Source organism: Oryctolagus cuniculus, chromosome 11, assembly GCF_051225735.1.
Source record: "Oryctolagus cuniculus isolate XC-2025 breed Fujian yellow rabbit chromosome 11, ASM5122573v1, whole genome shotgun sequence".
Classification (NCBI taxonomy): Eukaryota; Metazoa; Chordata; class Mammalia; order Lagomorpha; family Leporidae; genus Oryctolagus; species Oryctolagus cuniculus.
In genome coordinates, this window is record NC_142877.1 from 34755471 (window position 1) to 34776715 (window position 21245).

At 38.8% G+C, this 21245-nt stretch overlaps 1 pseudogene; it reads left to right on the forward strand.

Moving 5' to 3' along the window:
* Positions 1–21245, forward strand: part of LOC127491107 (actin-related protein 2/3 complex subunit 1A-like) — a 91719-nt pseudogene that overhangs the window by 44114 nt on the left and 26360 nt on the right.

The following is a 21245-nucleotide window of genomic DNA, read 5'->3' on the forward strand; positions in this document are numbered from 1 at the left end:
ATATCTATACTCTCTAATACCTGCTCTGTTGTCAGACCTCTGGTATTCACTCAGCTTTTAATCTGAAAAGAGGAATAAGTTGGGGTACTTGGGAAGGAAAACATCAAAAGATAGAACTTTGAAACATTCATGGAACAGTGGAATTAAACATATGAATTTATTTTGTTGCAAAAATAATTTTGAAATCCATGCATAGTTGCCTTCTAATATATATTTCTATGTAATATTTGTGTAATTAAAAATCCTAAACTATGACATTATAAGTTTTCAAAGGAACAAAGGTCTGCAAGTGCACATGGTTTCTGACAGCTCTGTTTTGCTCACCATTGACAAATCTTAAGAGTTCTTATCCAAGCAGTGTGTCTGTTAGACCCTATTTTTCAATGCATATCAATACCATTTCTGTCTTAACTTTATTCATGGCTTCACTTGCTTAAAATGATTAAAACTTTGCACACATGAAATAAATGGAAAAGTAGAGGGGCAAACAGTGGTATTTCCTTTCATTTCCAGAGGACACAACTATTTTAGAGTCTCTCTGCGACTTAGAAATTAGTCCATCAGGAGTCTTAGAGGATGAGAAGAGAGGCATTTACCGATGGATTTCCGTCAGCATGTGTAGTGAGTGTTATTTATATTTGAAAATATTTCCCTTCTCTATACACTCATTAGCCTTTTTTTTTTTTTCTAATTTAACACCAGGTGCTTAGGATAGGATTTGGCCTAACTTCTGTGCCTTTAACATCTTGCTATCACCAATCCATTCCTGGCCCATTTTAATTCATTTATTAGTCATTTATTTACAGGTGAAAGAATGAATAGTCTTGGACTCTTGCTGTGATCTGAATGATGCTCCACCTACTACACATGCCCATAGTCTTATCTTGGAACCCTAAGTGCCCATGTGATGATGTTAGAAGGTGGAACCCTGGCTTGATAAGGATATGAGGGCATGGCCCTCATAGGTGAGATCAGTGCTCTTACTAAAGAAACTCCCGAGAGCTCCCTCACCTCTCCCTCCACATGAAGTGACAGCAAGAATAAAGTGTCTATAAACCAGGAAGCAGACCCTATCCAGACACTGAGTCTTTCAGCACTTTGATCTTGAAATTCCCAAGCTCCAGATCTTTGAGAAATGAATTTCTATTGTTTATAGACCACCCTATGGTTGACTGATATAGAAGCCAGAATGGACTGTGCCAATCTTTCAGTCAATTCAACAACTAAAAGTTAACAAACACTTGTCTTCTTCCATCTCTCATGTATCTCTTCCCCAAAACTAACTCTCATCCAGTATTCTGTTCTCAATTATAATTTTAAACATTTCATATAGATTTATAAGAATGAATATATGTATGAACAGCATATAGTTTAGTTTTAACTGTTTTTTTTTTTATTTATTTGACAGGTAGAGTTACAGACAGTGAGAGAGAGACAGAGAGAAAGGTCTTCCATCCGATGGTTCACCCCCCATATAGACACAATGGCCAGAGCTATGCTTATCTGAAGCCAGGAGCCAGGTGCCTCTTCTTGGTCTCCCATGCGGGTACAGGGGCCCAGCCACTTGGGCCATCCTCCACTGCCTTCCTGGGCCACCACAGAGAGCTGGACTGGAAGAGGAGCAACCGGGACAGAATCCAGTGCCCCAACCGAGACTAGAACCTGGGGTGCTGGCGCTGCAGGCGGAGTATTAGCCTAGTGAGCCATGGCGCCGGCCATCAATATACTTTTGAGGGGTATACTGTTTGAGTATGTGTGCCTCTGAATGCAGAAAAAAAAATTATTGCAGTTACATATTTTCTTTCTGCTGTCACTAAATTGGAAAACCACACCATTTATTTTACCCTTAGGCCAACCAGAGATTCCTTCAGCATCGATTCAAATATCTGTCGTTTTGTGCTTCTAATCTTATTTCCTGCACTCAACCATATGTTATTGTTGATGACAAGGTAACTAAATACTGTAGCTTTAAGAATTGCCAGAAAATAATGTTTTCTCTACTGGCCTCTTCTCAGAAATAGGGCCATTTAACTCTACCTTCAATACTTTAGAACCAATGTTGATCTTAGACAAGAGAGATTTAAAGTGTGCACAACACTCTGGTGCTCACAATCAAAGCCCTCCCACTTTAGCTCTGAATGGCACTGGGTCTCTGCAATTTTTTCTGGTCCTTGCTTCCAGTCTGTGCCCAGTTCCCATTACTAGATGTCATGTTGTTCCCTGCCACAGTATTTTTCCATCCAAGGCTCTATGAGGACTTGGAATCTGCCTTCCTCTTATAAGTCCACATCCCACAGACAAGGAGGTTGCTTAATAGGATCTTATCATCAAATCTTTAGGCATGTTCTTGGATTTTCCAATTTCTGGAAATGTGATGAACAATATAAAATGTATTCAGGCTCTGGAAAATGTTCTTTCAATTCTACTCAATGAAGATTTATTGAACTTCAGTGTCAGACCCTGTACTAAGATCTGAGAATAAAAAGATGAAGAAGATGCAGAATAATAGTTTCAAGGAGTTTCTAGTATTATTGGGGAGATGAAGAGCATGTGTTAGAGACAGGGTATACATATGCCTCATCAGAGAGAGAAGCTGCTCAGAGGAAGGTGCAGTCATCATGCAGGAGGGAAATGTGGAGATGGCAAAGTGTTCATGTGCAGTAGCCTGATACACACTGGGCTTGGATTTTGCACCTTGGCAAGTAATAGATGTGGTTGATAGCATTATTGGCCCAAATACTTCTCTCTTTTTGAATATACACCCTTTGGTGAAATCTCATGGTGGAGGCAACCTGTCCAATATCTTAACTATAAACTGAGTCACTAACTAAGCAACTCACTTTGGTCAATTGAAAGTTAGTGGACACAATGCAAGCATGAGGTGAGGTACAGTTACACAATGGAGCTTCTGCTTTTTATCTTCCACTATCACAATAGTATCTGCTCAATCTAGTCTGTTATCCCAGAGAGGATTGAGACAATTGTGATGTGAAGTTACCCCCAATAAAGCAACCCATGTTAAGCCAACCTAGACAGCACTCCTAGGTGATGCACAAAGACCAATATTTTCGCAAACTTAACTGAAATCAACCAAGCCCAGCCAAGATCAGCCTGCCCCCAACCTCATGACTCATGATCTACAAATTAATGTTGTGTTAGCACTTGAGTTTATTATGTAGCAATAGCTAGCCGTATAGGAATCATTTAAGTTATCAGTTTATCAAATGAATATTTTAGAAAGATCACTCTAGAAGCCATCTGGCAATAAAGTTGAGAGGGGAAGATATTAGAAGTTGACAAACAAGCCAAGAGGGAACTGTAATATGATGTTAATTGAAGGCTTGAACAAGAGTGGCAGTGAAGAAAAGGAATAGATTCAGAAATGATATAGTATGGAGCTCATAGAGTTTATTGAATAAGGATAAAGAGGGTATGAAGTTTAGGATGGTTCATAGATTTCTGAATTAGATCACTGATAAACAGAATGTAAATATTTCAAGATCTGTGAGTTGGTAGAAGATTAACAGCAGAACTGCAACCCATGTCCTTCTTACCAGAGATACCCAGAAATAATGAATTCACATAACTGTCCAACTATACATGGTAACGACCCTAAGACAAAACCCTCTGTTAAACATAATAATGGTATTTGTTGCTGGAATGATACCAGAGAGTTCTCACCTATATTTTTCCCATGGAATATAATCTTTCATGATTATTTATTTATGACATACAAAACTAGAATTTAAGGATTAGGTCATGAATTGATGAAAAATGAAGACTTATACCATACACTCTAATTTACACAGCTTGAAATGGACTTTTCTAACATGGAAATGGATCTGTTCGTGTGATTCGTTTCTCCATAACTGTTGTTCAGAAAGAATTGTGTCTTGGAAATATAAAACAAATTCAATCAAACAAGGGAGAAAATAGCCTCTTTGGATTCTGTGCCTCACTTTCTCATATGTTTTCCTCTATGCTGCTGTGATTGTAGGAGTGGGAATACCTGATCCTCACGGAAGAGGCCATGGTGGTATCATTGTTCTGCCCAAGATAGATGGATGGGCTCATTTCAGGCAAAGAGGAGCCCCTGTTTTTTCACAGTCATTGTACACTGTCCAGTCTGAATGTATGAAACATCCTCATCTGTTCTAGCATCAAATTCATTTTCCTTTCAATTGGAGAAATGTTGGGTACACTGAAATGCACAGATCTTCCAATGGATTTTGAAAAGGGATATATCCAAATATCTCACAATTATGTCTAGATACAGAACATTTCTCACCCTTCAGAAAGCCCCATTGTTCTGCCCTGTTCCTAGACACAATCAGTATTCTTTTATCTTGGGTTAGTTTAGCCTTGCCTAGAACTTTTATAAATGTACTCTTTTGTGTAAGATGTTTTTGACTGTACATGTAGATTTTGAAATTTATCTGCATCTTAATATATATAAATACCTGCTTATTTTTATTGCTAAATGGTGTACTATTGGATGTTTTTAAGACATTTATCCATTCTCTTATTAATGGACATTTGGGTTGTTTCATGGTGGGGTCTTTTATGAATAAAACATCTTCAATGAACCATCTTGTGGAAGTCGTTTGTGGACATATGTTTTCATTTCCCTAGGAATTTGTGGATAGGATAGGCATATGTTTAACTTTATAACAAATGGCAGAATCTTTTTCCAACATGTAACACTTTATACTGCAACCAGCAATTACAAGATTTCTCATGATTCTCTATTTTTGCCACATTGTTATGCTATTTTAATTTCATATTCTTGTGGGTGCATACCCAGTTCTTGATTGCCAAAATTTATTGGCCAATAGGATCCTTGAGAAGGGCTTTTGGGAATAAGATTCAGGGAGTTTGCACTGTTGGATTGACTATGACATTAATAGGAATGGAGACAGTACCATTGGTACTGATGGAGGAGGATGTAATAAAGGGCCACAGACCTTGGCCAGTGCAACCAAGAGGAGTCCTGCTGTTGTTAAGGCAAGGTTGCCATTCTTTATGGGTAGCATCCTAGCATGATGTGGTAGAATGATTATTAAAACATCCCCAGTTCTCACTATCCCGGTTGTAATATTAACTCAGTGCTCTTTCCAACAATATGAGTAGTTTTGTGACTTATCTTGCCCAATCAACTCTTACACTACAGCTCAGTAAGACTTGTGTAGTTCAGTATATTCTCATTCTCTCTCTCTCTCTCTCTCTCTCTCTCTCTCTCTCTCTCTCTCCCTCTCTCATATTTGCATTGCAAAGAAGCAAAGACCAGCCTGATGACCCTCATCATTTTATCCTTAATCAATAGCCAGCACAGTTCCCAGGCAGATGAGTGAATACATACTTAAATAATTCATTTCTCTGCTGATCTACAAGCTGACAACAGATACATGAATATCTTAAGATCAATCAACTGATAGATGTTTCAGCAATAATGAATGGTTATTGCTTTAAGCAAGGTATTAACAAGCCATGGCCCATGGGCCAAATCTGGCCTGTTGCCTGTTTTCAAAAAATAAACTATTATAGGAACATAGCTGTTTTGACTTGTCCTGCTGCCATAATGGAACACCATAGACGGGTGGCTTAAACAACATTTGTGTTTCACTAATGGTTCTGGAGGCTGGAAGTTCAATATCAAGGAACTAGAAGATACAGTATCTGGTGAGGGCTTCTCGCTCTGCTTAAAGGATGGCACTATGTAGCAGCCTCTTCACATGGGAAAGAACTGAATACTGTGTCCTGACATGGTAGAAGGGATGGAGGGGGTGGAGGGGACACACTGCTCCCTCATGTCCTTTAATGAATCCCACCTATGAAAGCAGAGCCCTCCTGTCCCAACAACTTCCTCGAACACCCAACATTTAATACCACTCCACTGAGATTAAATTTCAACATGAGCTTTGATGGGGAACAAACATTTGAGCCTAGCAAGAGCCAAATTCAGTTTTTCAGCAGTTTGGCTTTGCCTTCTTTGATGCTACAACAGAAGAGTTGAGTAATTGCAACTGAGACTGGCCTGCAAGTCTGCACATTAGCGGGAAGCTGCAATCAGAAGTGGACCAGAGACCCAATCTCCAGCATTCTGATATGGATATAGGCATCCTCACAATATAATATGCTTCTCCAAATGCCCACCCCAGGAAAATATTTATTAAGTACCGCTACATGCTAGAAAGGGACCTGAGAGTAAACAAAAAACAATAAGAAAATTATATGTCAGGTAATAATGTTTTATGGAGAAAATTAAGGAGGAACAAGGGGCATAATTTTGTCAGCAATGGGATACTTACCTGAAACAGGTAAAAGAGCAAATCATGGAACTTTTGTTTCCCATCTGGGGCTGTCAAAGTAAGTTTTTCCTTTGGAAGTAGACTTGAATCCTGGTAACGATAGGTTGATACATTTCTGGAAAGACTCTATGCTTAAGAGCTTGAAAAGCAGTCCATGGACTTGTATGAGGCTCTGCTGTTCAACAGTAACAATTGAACAATGCTGGTTTGCCTTTTCTTTATTTTCTTTCTGTTCTGCTATAGATCATTCTATCAAGATCCTAATTGTTTATTCCCTCAGATAGGATTGTACTTGGAGAAGAGAATAAGTGAGTAATTAACAGTGCAGGAGAGGTTGGGTGTATACATCAGGTGTGCAAATAATTCTAAGATAGGGTCTGTGATAAACAACATAATCACAATGTTTTTTTAGGCAAAAGATTGAAATTCCTAAATACTCAGTATAATTGTTTTCAGTCCCTTTAAAATGGTCCCGCTGTCATTTAGTTGGAAAAGTAAGTGGGGGTTAAAGAGAAATAGGAGAGCTGAAAGAAGTGAGAAGAAAGATGAGACAGCTGTTGAAGTTTTTGCACAGGGATGCGAAAGACTTTACTTAACGTTTGAAAACACAATCTTGCAGGATTTTTCCATTTTGATTTCGTTTGCCTCATCTACTGAATTAATGAGAATCTGTAGGTCAAGTATTTTCTGGAAGTAAGAAATCTAGAGTTAATAGCTTCTAGGCTTTTCCTAGGCCTGAAATCCATCCGCCCAGCACAAACCCATAAAAGCCAATGTTCCCGTTATTATCATTCACAGGTGATTGATATTATTTATCAGTTGAATTAAGTCAATAGCTTCTCCACTCCATGTGGAAATGCACATAATTCTGACAGTATTGAAAGAAAACTTCAAACTTAATTTTAACTGTGTTAGATAAATAATATGGTGTTTAATTTTTTTTTAAATTTTTTGACAGGCAGAGTGGACAGTGAGAGAGACAGAGAGAAAGGTCTTCCTTTGCCATTGGTTCACCCTCCAATGGCCACCGCGGCTGGCGCGCTGTGGCCAGCGCACCACGCTGATCCGAAGCCAGGAGCCAGGTACTTATCCTGGTCTCCCATGGAGTGCAGGGCCCAACCACTTGGGCCATCCTCCACTGTACTCCCTAGCCACAGCAGAGAGCTGGCCTGGAAGAGGGGCAACTGGGACAGAATCCGGAGCCCCGAGCAGGACTAGAACCCGGTGTGCCAGCACCACAAGGCAGAGGATTAGCTTAGTGAGCCGCGGTGCCGGCTCAATATGGTGTTTAATATTAAAGTTGACACTGATATATGTACATCATACATCCATGATTTCAACCAAGAGTAGACCGAAAAAAACCTGCACACACACATTGAGCCTGGTCTGAACATGTATATTTTTCTTGTCATTATTCCCTAGGCAATACAATATAACAAATATTTATGGCATTAACATTATATTAAGTATTATAAATAATCTAGAGATGATTTAAAGTACATGGAAAGATGTATGTAGGTTATATGCAAATACTATATCATTTTATGTAATTCAAACATCTATGAGTTTTGGTATTCTTAGGGATCATGCAACCAATCTCATATGTGGACTCAGATATGACTGTACTATGTCCTTGTACGATGAAAGAGGCTCAAAAAATCTGCTTATATTCTAAGACACTGGTATTTTGCTAGTCTCTGCTAACAATTCAATTAGAGATGAATATTTTGTTGATCTTTGTATTTTACTTTGTTCAGAATTGCCCGTAAGCTGAGCCCAAGACAGAGATTCAGGACAAGGTGATGAATTGTGGTAAAATTATCAGGAGAAAAGGAGTGGGGGAGCCAGATTGTTACAGCAGAACAAAACATAGGCAAGGACATGCTTTCCCCTGGAATCGGGCCCCTGTCTAATCCCACAGGGAGTTCTGAAGCCTGAGCCGTATCTTTTCACCTGGTCTGTTGTATCCTTGTGTCTGGCAGTTGCTGGCTACAGGCTATCCTCCTGCACATGAAGAGAGGGTTATAAACTTCTGCAGAAGGCAGCTCCTATTAGCTGAAGGTAATTCTATGAAGATCAGGACAGCTGTGCATCATAGTCACCCATATTATAGAAATTCGGGTACGTGTTCCATGGGGCATGGTTCACCAACCTCATAGGCATGATCCTGGAGCATCCTCCACATTCTCCATTTTCTTTTTCATCTAGGAAAATTTTCTATTTCCTTTTTTATAGAATTCTCATGTAATTCCCTCATTTTCTTCCTCCTCCTCCTCCTTCTCCTTTGGAATAGCTTCTTCTTAAACTCTTTGCTCCACTCCTGAAAAGACAAGATTGTGATGATTGACTCCACCTGTGGATGAGTACTGTCAGGTGAAAATATCGGTTGCATTATCAGATGAAAAGAGACCTTTGAATTTTGTGATCAAAGCATGGTTATTTAAAAATGTTGTCTTGACCTCTATCTCATTTGTTGTATAAATGATAGCCAGGATTATTCTAAATTTGCTTTTGTTTGTTTCTTTGTTTTTCAATTAACCATTCAATTCACATAGCCTGGGTCAAGAACTTTCATATATAGTCTTCTTCTTTCCAGCGTCTGCTATGGTTCCTTGTTTACAGTAGATATTCAATAAATGCTGATGACTCACTGAATGAATAAAAGAATGAGTGAATATTGCAAGTAGCCATTGAGATATGAATACTAATAAGAATGCAGATTCACAAGTTTAGAAGTTTATTACAATGCAGTTGGTAATATCACCAAGTGAAAAGTGTGTGGCCAACTGAAGAACACTTACAATACTCTGTTTGGTTCTACCAGATCATGGAGACTTGTTCAGAATTTTCACTTTCATGTTTTGATGTTTTTCTAAAGAAACTCCAGACAATTACATAAATTCTGAAATTTTTGGCTTGAATATTTGAAATGAACATGAAATTCCCTTATTTTTAGATGTTGACAGATAATCTAAACAACTAACATTAAATGAACCAAGTTATATATTTGTTAACTGAATTTCAGTTGGGAACGTTGGGTTGTATCCACTGCTATGGAATATTTTTTATTTGATGAATACCACTTTTTCCTCTCTCAATGAGCAACTAAAAACGTGGGAGAACAAGGGAACAATAGTCTTCCCCTCCAAACTCTCCTACTTATTGGAGGTGCTCAAAATCTTTTGGTTTTCCTGTTCTTATAACATTTATTTATTTATTTATTTGAAAAGTAGAGTGAGAGGAAGAGACAGAGATCTTCCATCTGTTGCTTCACTTCGCAAAAGCCCCCAACAGCCAGGGCTGGGTAGTGCTGAAGCCAGGAACCAGGAGCTCTATCTGGATCTCCCATGTGGGTGGGAGGGGCCCAAGCATTTGGGCCATCATTTATTTGCTGTGGAATGCCTGTATCACAAGCAGCAAGCAGTAGTTTAATCCACTGTGCAACAATTCTGGCCCCTTCACGACAGCTTTTTATCCTTTTTTAAAATTTATCTGTATGTTAGAGGTCATTATTCCACAGTCTTTAACTCTTCAACCTCCTGAGTTCTTACTGAACTCTTGGAGTTCTTACCAATCTTCTGTAGACCTTGAGGATGTCCAAGGCTGTCCTTCAAAGATGGTCTGTGAACAACTGGAGATTTCTTTGCAAAATTGTGTATGTGTTTATGTGCTTTGTATATAGAGAAAATTATATATATTTTTTCAGATTCTAAAAAAGTACCCCTTACCCTTTTTATTTCATACACATTTGAAGCCTCATCTGCACTCACCAGTACCTTACATAGACCAGAATGAGTTCTCTTCTCTGCACTTAAAGATTATTTACTACCTTGAAGCAGATTTGTTTGATTAGCATACAGGATCCATTATCATCACATCCGACTTTTGTGCTTATGTTCCATCAACTGTAACTGTTCTTCCACGTTTGTGTGCATGTTACCCATGCCTTCTCCAAACCTCTCCATCCATCTATCTGATGGTTGGTGTGTATCCTCAGGTTGGATTCCTCTGAAACAGACCCTAGGCCAAGGACTTGGTTGTGAATTTTTCTGCATGGGAGGTCATGCCAGGAAGCACTAGTTGGGAGGCAGGAAGTGACACAAAAGACAGGAAAAGTCTAGGAACATGTTACCATTGTGGGCAAGTAGAAAAACTATTCTCCTGAGGAACTTTAAAGGCAGTGTAGCACACCTTCAGTTGTCTTGACTATAAAGCCAGAAGGTTGGGGTGTTTATCTACCAACTCACAGGAGTCTCTGATTGAGGGTTTTACTGGGGACACTTAAAACAGAAATTTAATATGTACCAAAGTCAGGAGAGAAAACCCGTGAAGGGGTGCATCTGCGGTGTTCCCAGTAAATTGCTTGTAGCAAAGCATTGAGTGTTGAAGGAATATGGACAGGGAAAAATTAGTTTCATTATAAGAACCCAAATGTACTGATTACCCTGCAAACATCCCCAAAGGATCTGAATCCAAAGAACTTCTCTAAAGGGCTTGCTCCCTCATTCGAGGTATGTGCCAGTCCTTTGTGTTCTTTGTGAGCTGGAATTACTTGTGCAAGCATATGAGTTCCATAATTAAGAAAGTGTTTATTAAGTAGATGTCATGGGCAAGGTATTGTACTTGGCAAAGAGTGGAGCAGTGAAAAAAAGCAGGCATCAAATGACCAATTACATGTGGCATGAGTGTCATATAACCACAGGAAGTCAATTACTTTACTATTCCAAGTCTACACGATATCTTTTGTATCTTAATTTTCAGTCCTCACTCATTGGCTGAAACAGTAGGCATTCAGTAAATGGTTACCAGTAATCAGTGAATAAATGAAATATATTCCCCAGGCTTACCTGTAGCCCTTTGTTCAAAGACTAAGTATGTGAATCAATGCAAACTTGAATTCAGAGTTTGAACTCTACCTGTAAGCACAAATCTGGGAAATCTCTGTCTTTGACTTGGGGACTTTGGGTCATTGGAACAAGGTAGCAATCTCTGCTAAGCTGTAGCTCAGAAGTAATACTCTGAACACTTTCTAATAGCATGTTCTTTTTCAGTCAACTTACAGTGAGCCAACTTTGCAGCCAGAAACACTGTAATTGACGAAATATAATTAAAGCCAGACCTAAGAGGAAGCTATTTCATCCCTAAAGTAATTCCCAGTGTTAACCTTTAAGGATATCTACCCTCATGAGGCAAAACCAGAGCAGAATGAATCAATCCCTGACCTTTTGGTGGAGTCAAGTTCTGTCTAATATGTGAATCAATTTTTTGATCATTTTATTTCATTGACACAATTTAATTTTTCTTAAAAAATATATCCAGACTTTTTGTAAAAAAAATAAAGTAACATCTACAGATATATTTTGGGATTCAAGAATTCAAGAACGGAAATTTCTACATGTATGTCTAGAAAATGTCTTAGGAGGCACAAATTCAAAGACATTAGGAAAAAGGGTATTTTAATTATTCTACAAGTATAACTGCAGTCATTAATTCTTTTTGTTTCTAAGGAAATGCCTAATAATGCAAATAAACGCCTATTTCATTGGTGTTGTGAGCAAGTGAGCCACCTGTTGGTCATTGCTGATAATTACACAATACTTTTTCCCCACCACAAAAAACCTTTATATTTAAGGAATACAAACTTCATACATTTCATAATTACAGCTTTTAGGAACATGGTGATTCTTCCCACCATACCCTCCTTCCCATCCACTCTCCCAACCCTCTTCTTCCTCCATCTCCTATTCTTATTTTATACTAAGATCTATTTTTAATTAACTTTATACACATACGATTAATTCTGTTAAGTAAAGAATTCAACAAATAGTAATGGAAAAAAAAAAACTGCTCCTCAAAAGTTGAGAAAAGGGCTGTTCAAAGTCACTGTTTCTCAAGTGTAAATTTCACTTCTATAGATCATCTTTGAGGTGTTCTATTAATTATTGCAGGTCGGGGGGAACATGGTATTTGTCCTTTTGGCACTGGCTTATTTCACTAAGTATGATGTTTTCCAGATAGATCCATTTTTTTTTCAAATGACTGGATTTTTTTTACTGTTGTGTAGTATTCCATAATGTACATATCCCATAATTTCTTTATCCAGTCTTCAGTTGACAGGCATTTGGGTTGGTTCTATATATTTACTATTGTGAATTGAGCTTCAATAAACATGAGGGAGCAGGTAGCACTTTAATATGCTGATTTCAGTTCCCTTGGGTAAATTCCCAGGAGTGGAATGGCTGGGTCATATGGTAGGACTATATTGAAACATCTGAAGTATCTCCATATTGTCTTCCATAGCGGTTTTACCAGTTTGCATTCCCACCAACAGTGGATTAGGGTACTTTTTCCCCCACATCCTCACCAGCATTTGTTGTTTGTTCATTTCTGTATGAAAGCCATTCAACCTAGGTGAGGTGAAACCTCATTGTGGTTTTGACTTGCATTTCCCTGATAGCTAATGATCCTGAACATTTTTTCATGTGTCTGTAGGCCATTTGGATTTCCTATTTTGAAAAATGCCTGTCTAAGTTATTTGCCCATTTATTCACTGCATTGTTTGTTTTGTTGTTGAGTTTCTTGATCTCTTTATACATTCTGCTTATTAATCCTGTATCTGTTGAACGGTTTGCAAATGATTTCTCCCATTCTGTTAGTTGCCTCTTCACTTTGCTGAGTGTTTCTTTTGCAGTATAGAAGCTTCTCAATTTGATGTAATCCCATGTGTTAATTTTGGCTTTGACATGGGACTCCAAATCCTATTAGGTTGGTAGGTACCAATGCCATCTTACTAGTTAAAGTGATCAGTTTAAGTGCATAACTGATCGTAAAGATAGAAATAAGTGTCAAAGGGATCATATAAACAAGACCAAGTGTCTGCTAATAACAATAGATATAATTAAAAAGGAGAGAATGATCCAACACGGGAAGCAGGCCACACAGCAGAACTGTATAATGACAAACACCCTAAACAGCACTCTGGCCCAAGAATCAGTCCTAATGCATTCGAATCTGGCTAAAAAGCCCATGAGAAAATTTCAGGCATGGAAAGCCAAGACATTGTGGCAAAAAATGACCTACATGAAAGACCACTGTGAATGAGATCCCAGTGGAAAGAAGGAGCCATGAAAGAAGGAGGTACCTTTCTCTGAAGGGAGGAGAGAACTTCCACTTTGACTATGACCTTGTCTGAATAAGGTCGGAGTTTGTGAACTCAAGAGGCTTCCATAGCCTTGGCAGCTCATGACAAGAGCTTCAGGTAATCACTGAGGTCATAAATAAGAGTGTCAATTGTTAAATCAACAATAGGAGTCACTGTGCACTTGCTCCCTATGTAGGACCTCTTGTCCTTAATGAGTTGTATATGTGAATTAATGGTAAAACTAGTACTCAAAAAGTACTTTCTACTTTGTGTGGGTGTAAACTGTTGAAATCTTTACTTAGTATAGAGTTGATCTTCTGTATATAAAGAAAATTATAAATGAATCTTAATGAAGAATGGGATGAGAGAGGAAGTAGGAGGTGGGATGGGAGTTGGAGTAGAAGGGTGAGTATGGGGGAAGAACCGCTATAATTCAAAAGCTGTACCTATGAAATTTATATTTATTAAATAAAAGCTTTCTAAAAATTTTTTGACTTTCATTGCCTGTGCCTCTGGGTCTTTTCCAAGAACTCTTTGCCTGTGCCAATGTATTGCAGGGTTTTCCCAATGTTCTTTTATAATTTGATGGTATCTGGTTGTAGATTTAGGTCTTAAACACATATTGAGTGGATTTTTGTGTAAGGTGTAGGGTAAGGGTCTTGCTTTATATTTTTGCATGTGGTGATCCAGTTTTCCCAGCACCATTTGTTGAAGAGACTGGTCCTCGCTCCAGGGATTGATTTTAGCTCCTTTGTCAAAGATAAGTTGAGTGTAGATGCACCGACTGATTTCTGGTGTTTCTATTTTGTTCCATTGGTCTATCCATTTGTTTTTATATCAGTACCAGGCTGTTTTGATTATAACTGCCCTGTAGTGTATTTTGAAATCTGGCATTTTGATGCCTCAGCCTTGTTTTTGTTGTAGATCACTTAGCTATTTGGCGTCTCCTGTGTTTCCATATGAATTTCAGCATCATTTTTTCTGTATCTGAGAAGAATGTCCTTGATATTTTGATTGGTATCACGTTGAATCTGTAAATTGTTTTCAGCAGTATAGACATTTTGATAATATTGATTCATCCAATCCATGAATATGGAAGATTTTTCCATTTTTTGTATCTTCTATTTATTTAATGTTTTGTAATTTTCATCATGGAGATTTTTGACATCCTTGGTTAAATTTATTCCAAGGTATTTGATTTTTTTATAGCTACTATGATTGGGATTGATCTTAGAAGTTCTTTCTCAGCCATGGCATTGTCTGTGTATACAAAGGCTATTGATTTTTGTGTATTGGTTTTATATCCTGCTACTTTACCAAACTCTTCTATGAGTTCCAATAGTCTCTTAGGGAAGTTTCTGTTTTGTTTTGTTTTGTTTTGTTTGGTTTGGTTTGGTTTGGTTTCCCCTATGTAGAAATTCATGTCTTCTTCAAATAGGGATAGTTTGACTTCTTCCTTCCTGATTTGTATGCCTTTGTTTTCTTTTTCTTGCCTAATGGCTCTGGCTAAACCTTCCAACTATATTGAATAGCAAAGGTGAGAGTGTCATCCTTATTTGGTTCTGGATCTTAGTGGGAATGCTTCCAACTTTTCCCCATTCAATATGATTCTGGCTGTGAGTTTGTCATAAATTATCATAATTGTGTTGAGGAATATTCCTTCTATACCCAATTTGCTTGAAGTTTTCATCATGAAAGGGCGTTGTATTTTATCAAATGCTTTCTCTGCATCTTTTGAAATAATCATATGGTTTTTGTTCTTCGACTTGCTAATGTGATGTATCACATTGATTGATTTGTGAATATGGAACCATCTTTTGGTCTAGAGATGGTTGTATAGACAAATCCCACTTAGTCTAGGTGAATGATCTTTCTGATGTGTTGTTGGATTCATTTAGCTAGTATTTTGTTGAGGATTTTTGCATCTATGTTCATCAGATAAATTAGTCTGTAGTTCTCTTTCTCTGTTATATCTTTTTCAGGTTTAGGAATTAAGGTGATGCTGGCTTCATAGAAAGAATTTGGGAGGATTCCCTTCCTTTTAACTCTTTTGAATGGCTTGAGAAGAACTGTAGTTAGTTCTTTAAATTTCTGGTTGAATTCAGCAGTGAAACCATCTTGTCCTAGGCTTTTCTTTATTGGGAGAGTCTTATTACTGATTTAATTTCTGTCGTGATTATTTGTCTGTTTAGGTTTTCTATGTCTTCATGACTCAATTTAGGTATGTTGTATGTGTCCAGGAATCTGTCCATTTCATCTAGGTTTCCCAGTTCGTTGGCATACAGCTGGTTGTAGTGATTTCTGATGATTCTTTTTATTCCTGTAGTGTCTGTTGTTACATTTCCTCTTTCATCTCCATTATTATTGCTTTGGGTCTTCTCTCTTCCTTTTTTGGTTAGTTGGGCTAAGGGTGTGTCAATTTTGTTTATTTTTCAAAAAATTGATTCTTCTTTTTGCTGATATTTTGTATAATTTTTTTCAATTTTGTTTATTTTTTCTCTACTTTTAATTATTTCTTTTCTCCTACTACTTTTGGGTTTGGTTTGCTGTTGTTTTCCTAGGACCTTGAAATGCATTTATAGCTCTTTATTTGGTGCCTTTCCAATTTCTTGATGTAGGTACCTATTGCTATAAACTTTCCTCTTAACACTCTTTTTGCTGTATCTCATAAGTTTTGATATGTTGTGTTGTTATCTTCATTTGTTTCCAGAAAATTTTTGATTTCTCTTCTGATTTCTTCAATGACCCACTGTTCATTCAGGAGCATGTTGTTCAGTCTCCATGTACTTCGAGTAGGGGAGATCATGGCATGAGAAAGGTGGGAGGGTGGACAAAGAGGAGGAAGACACTGACCCTGGAATTAAGTCCATGCTCTATCCTCAAGGATGCTCCACCAGATTCTAAATCAAAGGCAATTACTGTCCCATTGATAAACCAGATGACTTTCTAAGACTGTGGAGGCCATGCAATGGACTTGTTATGTTCTAGATAATTCTGTTAAAAGGAAGACATCAACAGTGAATATGCAATCAGCTATGGTCAGGAACTATGTCATCAATTTCAATGAACTTATTGAAAGAACCACCTTGGCTAACTGCAGATTCTTGACCCTGTCTGTATTATCACCAAATGAGATGCTGCAAAAACTACCAGTGTCTGAGCTGCCCCCCCAGATATTCTATAGCCCTTCTAGGTGCCCAAGCAACTCTAATGCAGCCAGGGTCATTTTATGGCAGTGGTTCTCAAGGTATAGTCCTCAGACCAGCAGCATCAGCATTACCGGATAAATTTCTAAAATGAAAAATTTTAGATCTCACTCTTGACCCAGTGGATCAGAAACATGAAAATAAGACTAACCCATTTTCATTCCAACAAACCCTCTTGGCAATCCCAACATAGGACATAGTTTGTCCACGAACATAGAACATTTCTTTTGAGAATTTTCAGAATAAAGTATTCCTGAATTAATTTTACAGTTTGTGGTCTTTTAAAGCATTCTTCTTTTTATACAGGGGAATGAATTTTGGTTTTGAAAGGTGATGGGATTTCTTTTTTTTTTTTTTAAGATTTTTATCTATTTGTTTGAGAGGTAGAGTTACAGAGAGAGGGAGAGACAGAGAGCAAGGTCTTCCATCCACTGGCTCACTCCCCGGATGGCCACGACAGCCAGAGCTGAGTGAATCTAAAGAGCTAGGAGCTTCTTCTGCATCTCCCAAGTGGGTGTATATGAGTTACATATGGGTATTTCTATGTTCTATGATTCTACACTTCTTAAATTCTCTGCCTCTAAGTTTTCATCTTCTCTATAACTGCTTTTGCTCTCATTTCCCATGTATTCTCTGGCTAATTCAGCTTCTTTTACAGAGTGATATCTTAATGCTCTTTCGTGTTCTCTATGTTGTACTGTAAGCTTTTGCATTCATTTTCCAGTAGAGCTTTGCAGAACATGGTGAGCACTTCTCACGTTCTTTATTTGTTTTCCAGCCTATGTCTAGTTGACACCTCATCATTCAGTTTGGATGGGAAAAGGCCTCACTCTTCCCTAGCTATTGTTAATGAATATTACATACAGGAGATATATATCATCTGTCATTTGTAATTTATTTTATCTACTCACTCTGGTGATTTCCAGTTATTTCAGTCAACCAAAGCAATTATTCAAAAGTTTAAATTATTTTGTTGTTGTCGTTTTGTAAATAAAATTTTCCTCTAGGTCTTCCTGAGTTTTATAGTAAACTATAAACTGACTGGTTCTCCCAGCTAGGAGTTCTCCTGCTCCAGCTCCGGCTTTCTGTAGTAACTTCTCCACGCTCTCCTCAAATCTTGATTTTTCTCTCTTTAACTGCCCAGAGTTCAGATCTCATTTTCTTTTTGCCAAGGTTAGCTTCACTAAGATTTTTTTTTTGTTTTCACTTGAAAGACTTTATTCAATTGCTTGAAAATATTTGTAATATTTCCATAGACTTTTTGCCTTCTGATACCTTATTCTGGTTGTTGCTTTTATTTTCTCTTGTGATTTACACTTTAGATTTGCTAGTTTTCCCAAAATGACAAGTACATATACTATCAGAATTTCTATGATTATTTAACTAAAAAGTTATGCTCAGAAGGGAGTAGGAGGTAGGACAGGGGTGGGGTGGGAGGATGATTATGGGGGAAGAACCACTGTATTCCAAAAGCTGTACCTATAAAATTTATATTTACTAAATAAAAAGAGTAATAAAAAAGAACTTTTATGTACTCTTGTCCTCAGAGTGATGATTATGTTGTATCCTGATTTTTCACCCCTCAAAAAAGTCTTACATCGTGTCCATAGCCACTTTTCTGCAATAAGGGCTGAACTGGGTAGTTTTAAGAGTGATCATGTAGGCTGTTGAAAATAGTTAGCAACTGTACCATTCAGAAACAACTTGCAGACCCTGCTTTATGGCCGCAGCAACAGCAAGTGCAATTCCATTTTCTTATGAAGAGGGCTGGCATCTGTCTCTTCCAGGGGTCACTTTCTGATTTCCTGCATGATCCTTTGAGTTTGGTTTCATGGACCTCACCTTCAGGTGTTTAATAGGGCTCTCCTCCTTCCTCCTTCATTTCAGCAGTGGGCTTTTGTAAAGAATGACCATTGGGGAAAATTTCCCTCTGCCCTCACTCTCACTGAAGCCCTAGATGGTTCTTCTCCCCTGAAATTATCAAAGCCTCATTTCCTCTTTGAAAATGAACACCATATTTATCTGTTGGCAACACTGATATGCTTAAAATAACTATTTGCATTAGGTGGACACTGAATGGAATGAAAATTCCATTCACGTAGTGGCTGATTTTCTACATATTGCATTTTTTAAAAAGATTTTACACTGGCGCCGCAGCTCACTAGGCTAATCCTCCGCCTTGCCGCGCCGGCACACCGGGTTCTAGTCCCGGTCGGGGCGCCGGATTCTGTCCCGGTTGCCCCTCTTCCAGGCCAGCTCTCTGCTGTGGCCCGGGAGTGCAGTGGAGGATGGCCCAGGTGCTTGGGCCCTGCACCCCATGGGAGACCAGGATAAGTACCTGGCTCCTGCCATCGGATCAGCGCGGTGCGCCGGCCGCAGCAGCCATTGGAGGGTGAACCAACGGCAAAGGAAGACCTTTCTCTCTGTCTCTTTCTCTCACTGTCCACTCTGCCTGTCAAAAATTAAAAATATATATTAAAAAAATGATTTTATTTATTTTATTTGAGAGGTAGAGCTACAGTGAGAGGGAGAGACAGAGAGAGAGATCTTCCGTCCGTTGATTCACTTCCCAAATGGCTGCAATGGCAGGAGGTATGCTGATCCGAAGCCTGGAGCTTCACCCGTCTCCCACACAGGTGCAGGGGCCCAAGGACTTGGGCCATCTTCTGCTGCTTTCCCAGGCCATAGCAGAGAGCTGGATTGGAAGAGGAGCAGCTGGAACTAGAACCGGTGCCCATATGGGATGCCAGTGCCATAGGTGGAAGATTAACCTACTGTGCCATGGCGCTGGCCCCTACATATTGCATTTTGAAGCACATTTGCCTCTGAGAATATATATATATATATATATATATATATATATATATATATATAAAGGAATATTAAGAAAAAAACTGAGACAGAAAACAAAGCACAAGATTTAAAAAATCATCAAAATATATACACTGCTCATAATTCAGTAAATTCCAAAATGGTTATAATTCTCTACCATTTGCTGAATCCATCCCCTTTCCATGGTGACTTTGCCAATCTTTCTATCAAAAGATTTCCTTGGGATTGGCTTTGGCTAATAGAATTAAGCAAAAGTGATGTACATGTTTTGAGCCTGGTAAGTAAGAGATTTAGCTGTCTTCTATTGGTTATTTTTTATGGGGACCACTAACAACTAGCCTGAACTAACTTGTGAAAGAATGAGAGAACCACAAAAGAGATATGAGTTTTCCAGGCACACTACACCTGCCAGCCTCAAGCAGACCTGCCAGTGGACCAGGTTCTTACAAGTGACCCAAACCCAAATCAGCGGGTCTACCTAGCCAATCTGTAGACATTTGAGAAATATAAGGGTCACGTTAAGTTATAAAACTGTGCATAGTCTGTCAGCCATAGTGAACAAACACAATATCCTCTTTTTTAAAAAAGATTTATTTATTTGAAAGAGTTACAGAAAGAGGAGAGGCAGAGAAAGAGAAAGAGAGAGAGAGAGAGAGAGAGAGACCCTCCATTGGCTGGTTCACACCCCATTTGGCCACAACGGATGGAACTGCACAGATTCGAAGCCAGAAGCCAGGAGCCAGGAGCTTCTTCCAGGTCTCCTATGTGGGTGCAGGGGCCCAAGCACTTGGGCCATCTTCTGCAGCTTTCCCGGGCCATAGCAGAGAGCTGGATGGGAAGTGGAGCAGCTGGGACTCAAACCAGTGCCCATATGGGATGCCGGCACTGCAGGCAGTGGCTTTAACTGCTACTTCACAGTGCTGGCTCTCATAATAGCCTCTTAGAACAATCCATGAGTCACTGAGTTCATATGCTGAGCCAGACCTAGATAACTCTTCAGATTTGTTATAAGCTTTTATTTTGTGTTCACACTGTTTCTCTCTTTGACCCTTTTACTGACCAAATGGTAGTTTTGCCGAAATTCTTTAGATATCAAAGTTCCAGTTTTGTCTTTGCAGTTTACAGCTTTAATAGTTTCACCTCTATTCTTCAACATGAAGTTTGGGGGAACACGTTTAGCCCATAAGAGTGGCTTCAGTGATTGCCATACAGCAAAACATGGGGAACAGAAGGCAGCTTTTGGAGTGGGGCAGGCTGCAAGGTAAGAGGACAGTAAGCCTAGGGAGAGTGGAGAGGGCTGGAAACTTGAGCAAAGCAGTGAATTTTCATCCAACAAAACTGCTAGGCACTGCGCTGAACACAGTATTATGATACTTCATTTGTTCTTCACAGCAAGCTTATTAGGTAGTTCAATTTATTTGTATCATTATAACTTTGTTCAGTGATAGAAGAAGCAGAGCTGAAGTTTTAATCCACTCTTATCTGACTCTAAAATCCACATTCTTTCCTTCAGCAAATAAAAAACAGGGAATTGGAGATATAGGGCAAGCGGGCTGCGTTGCATGCAGTTGGTTAGGCTGCCGCTTACGAGGCCTGTATCCCGTACTGGAGCGCCAGTTCCTGTCCTGGCTTCCAATCCAGCTTCCTGCTAATGTTTCTGGAAAGGCAGTAAAAGACGGACCAAGCACTTGGCCCCCTGCTAGCCACTTGGGAGTCAGGATGGAGTTCCTGGCTCCTGGATGGAGTTCCTGGCTCCTG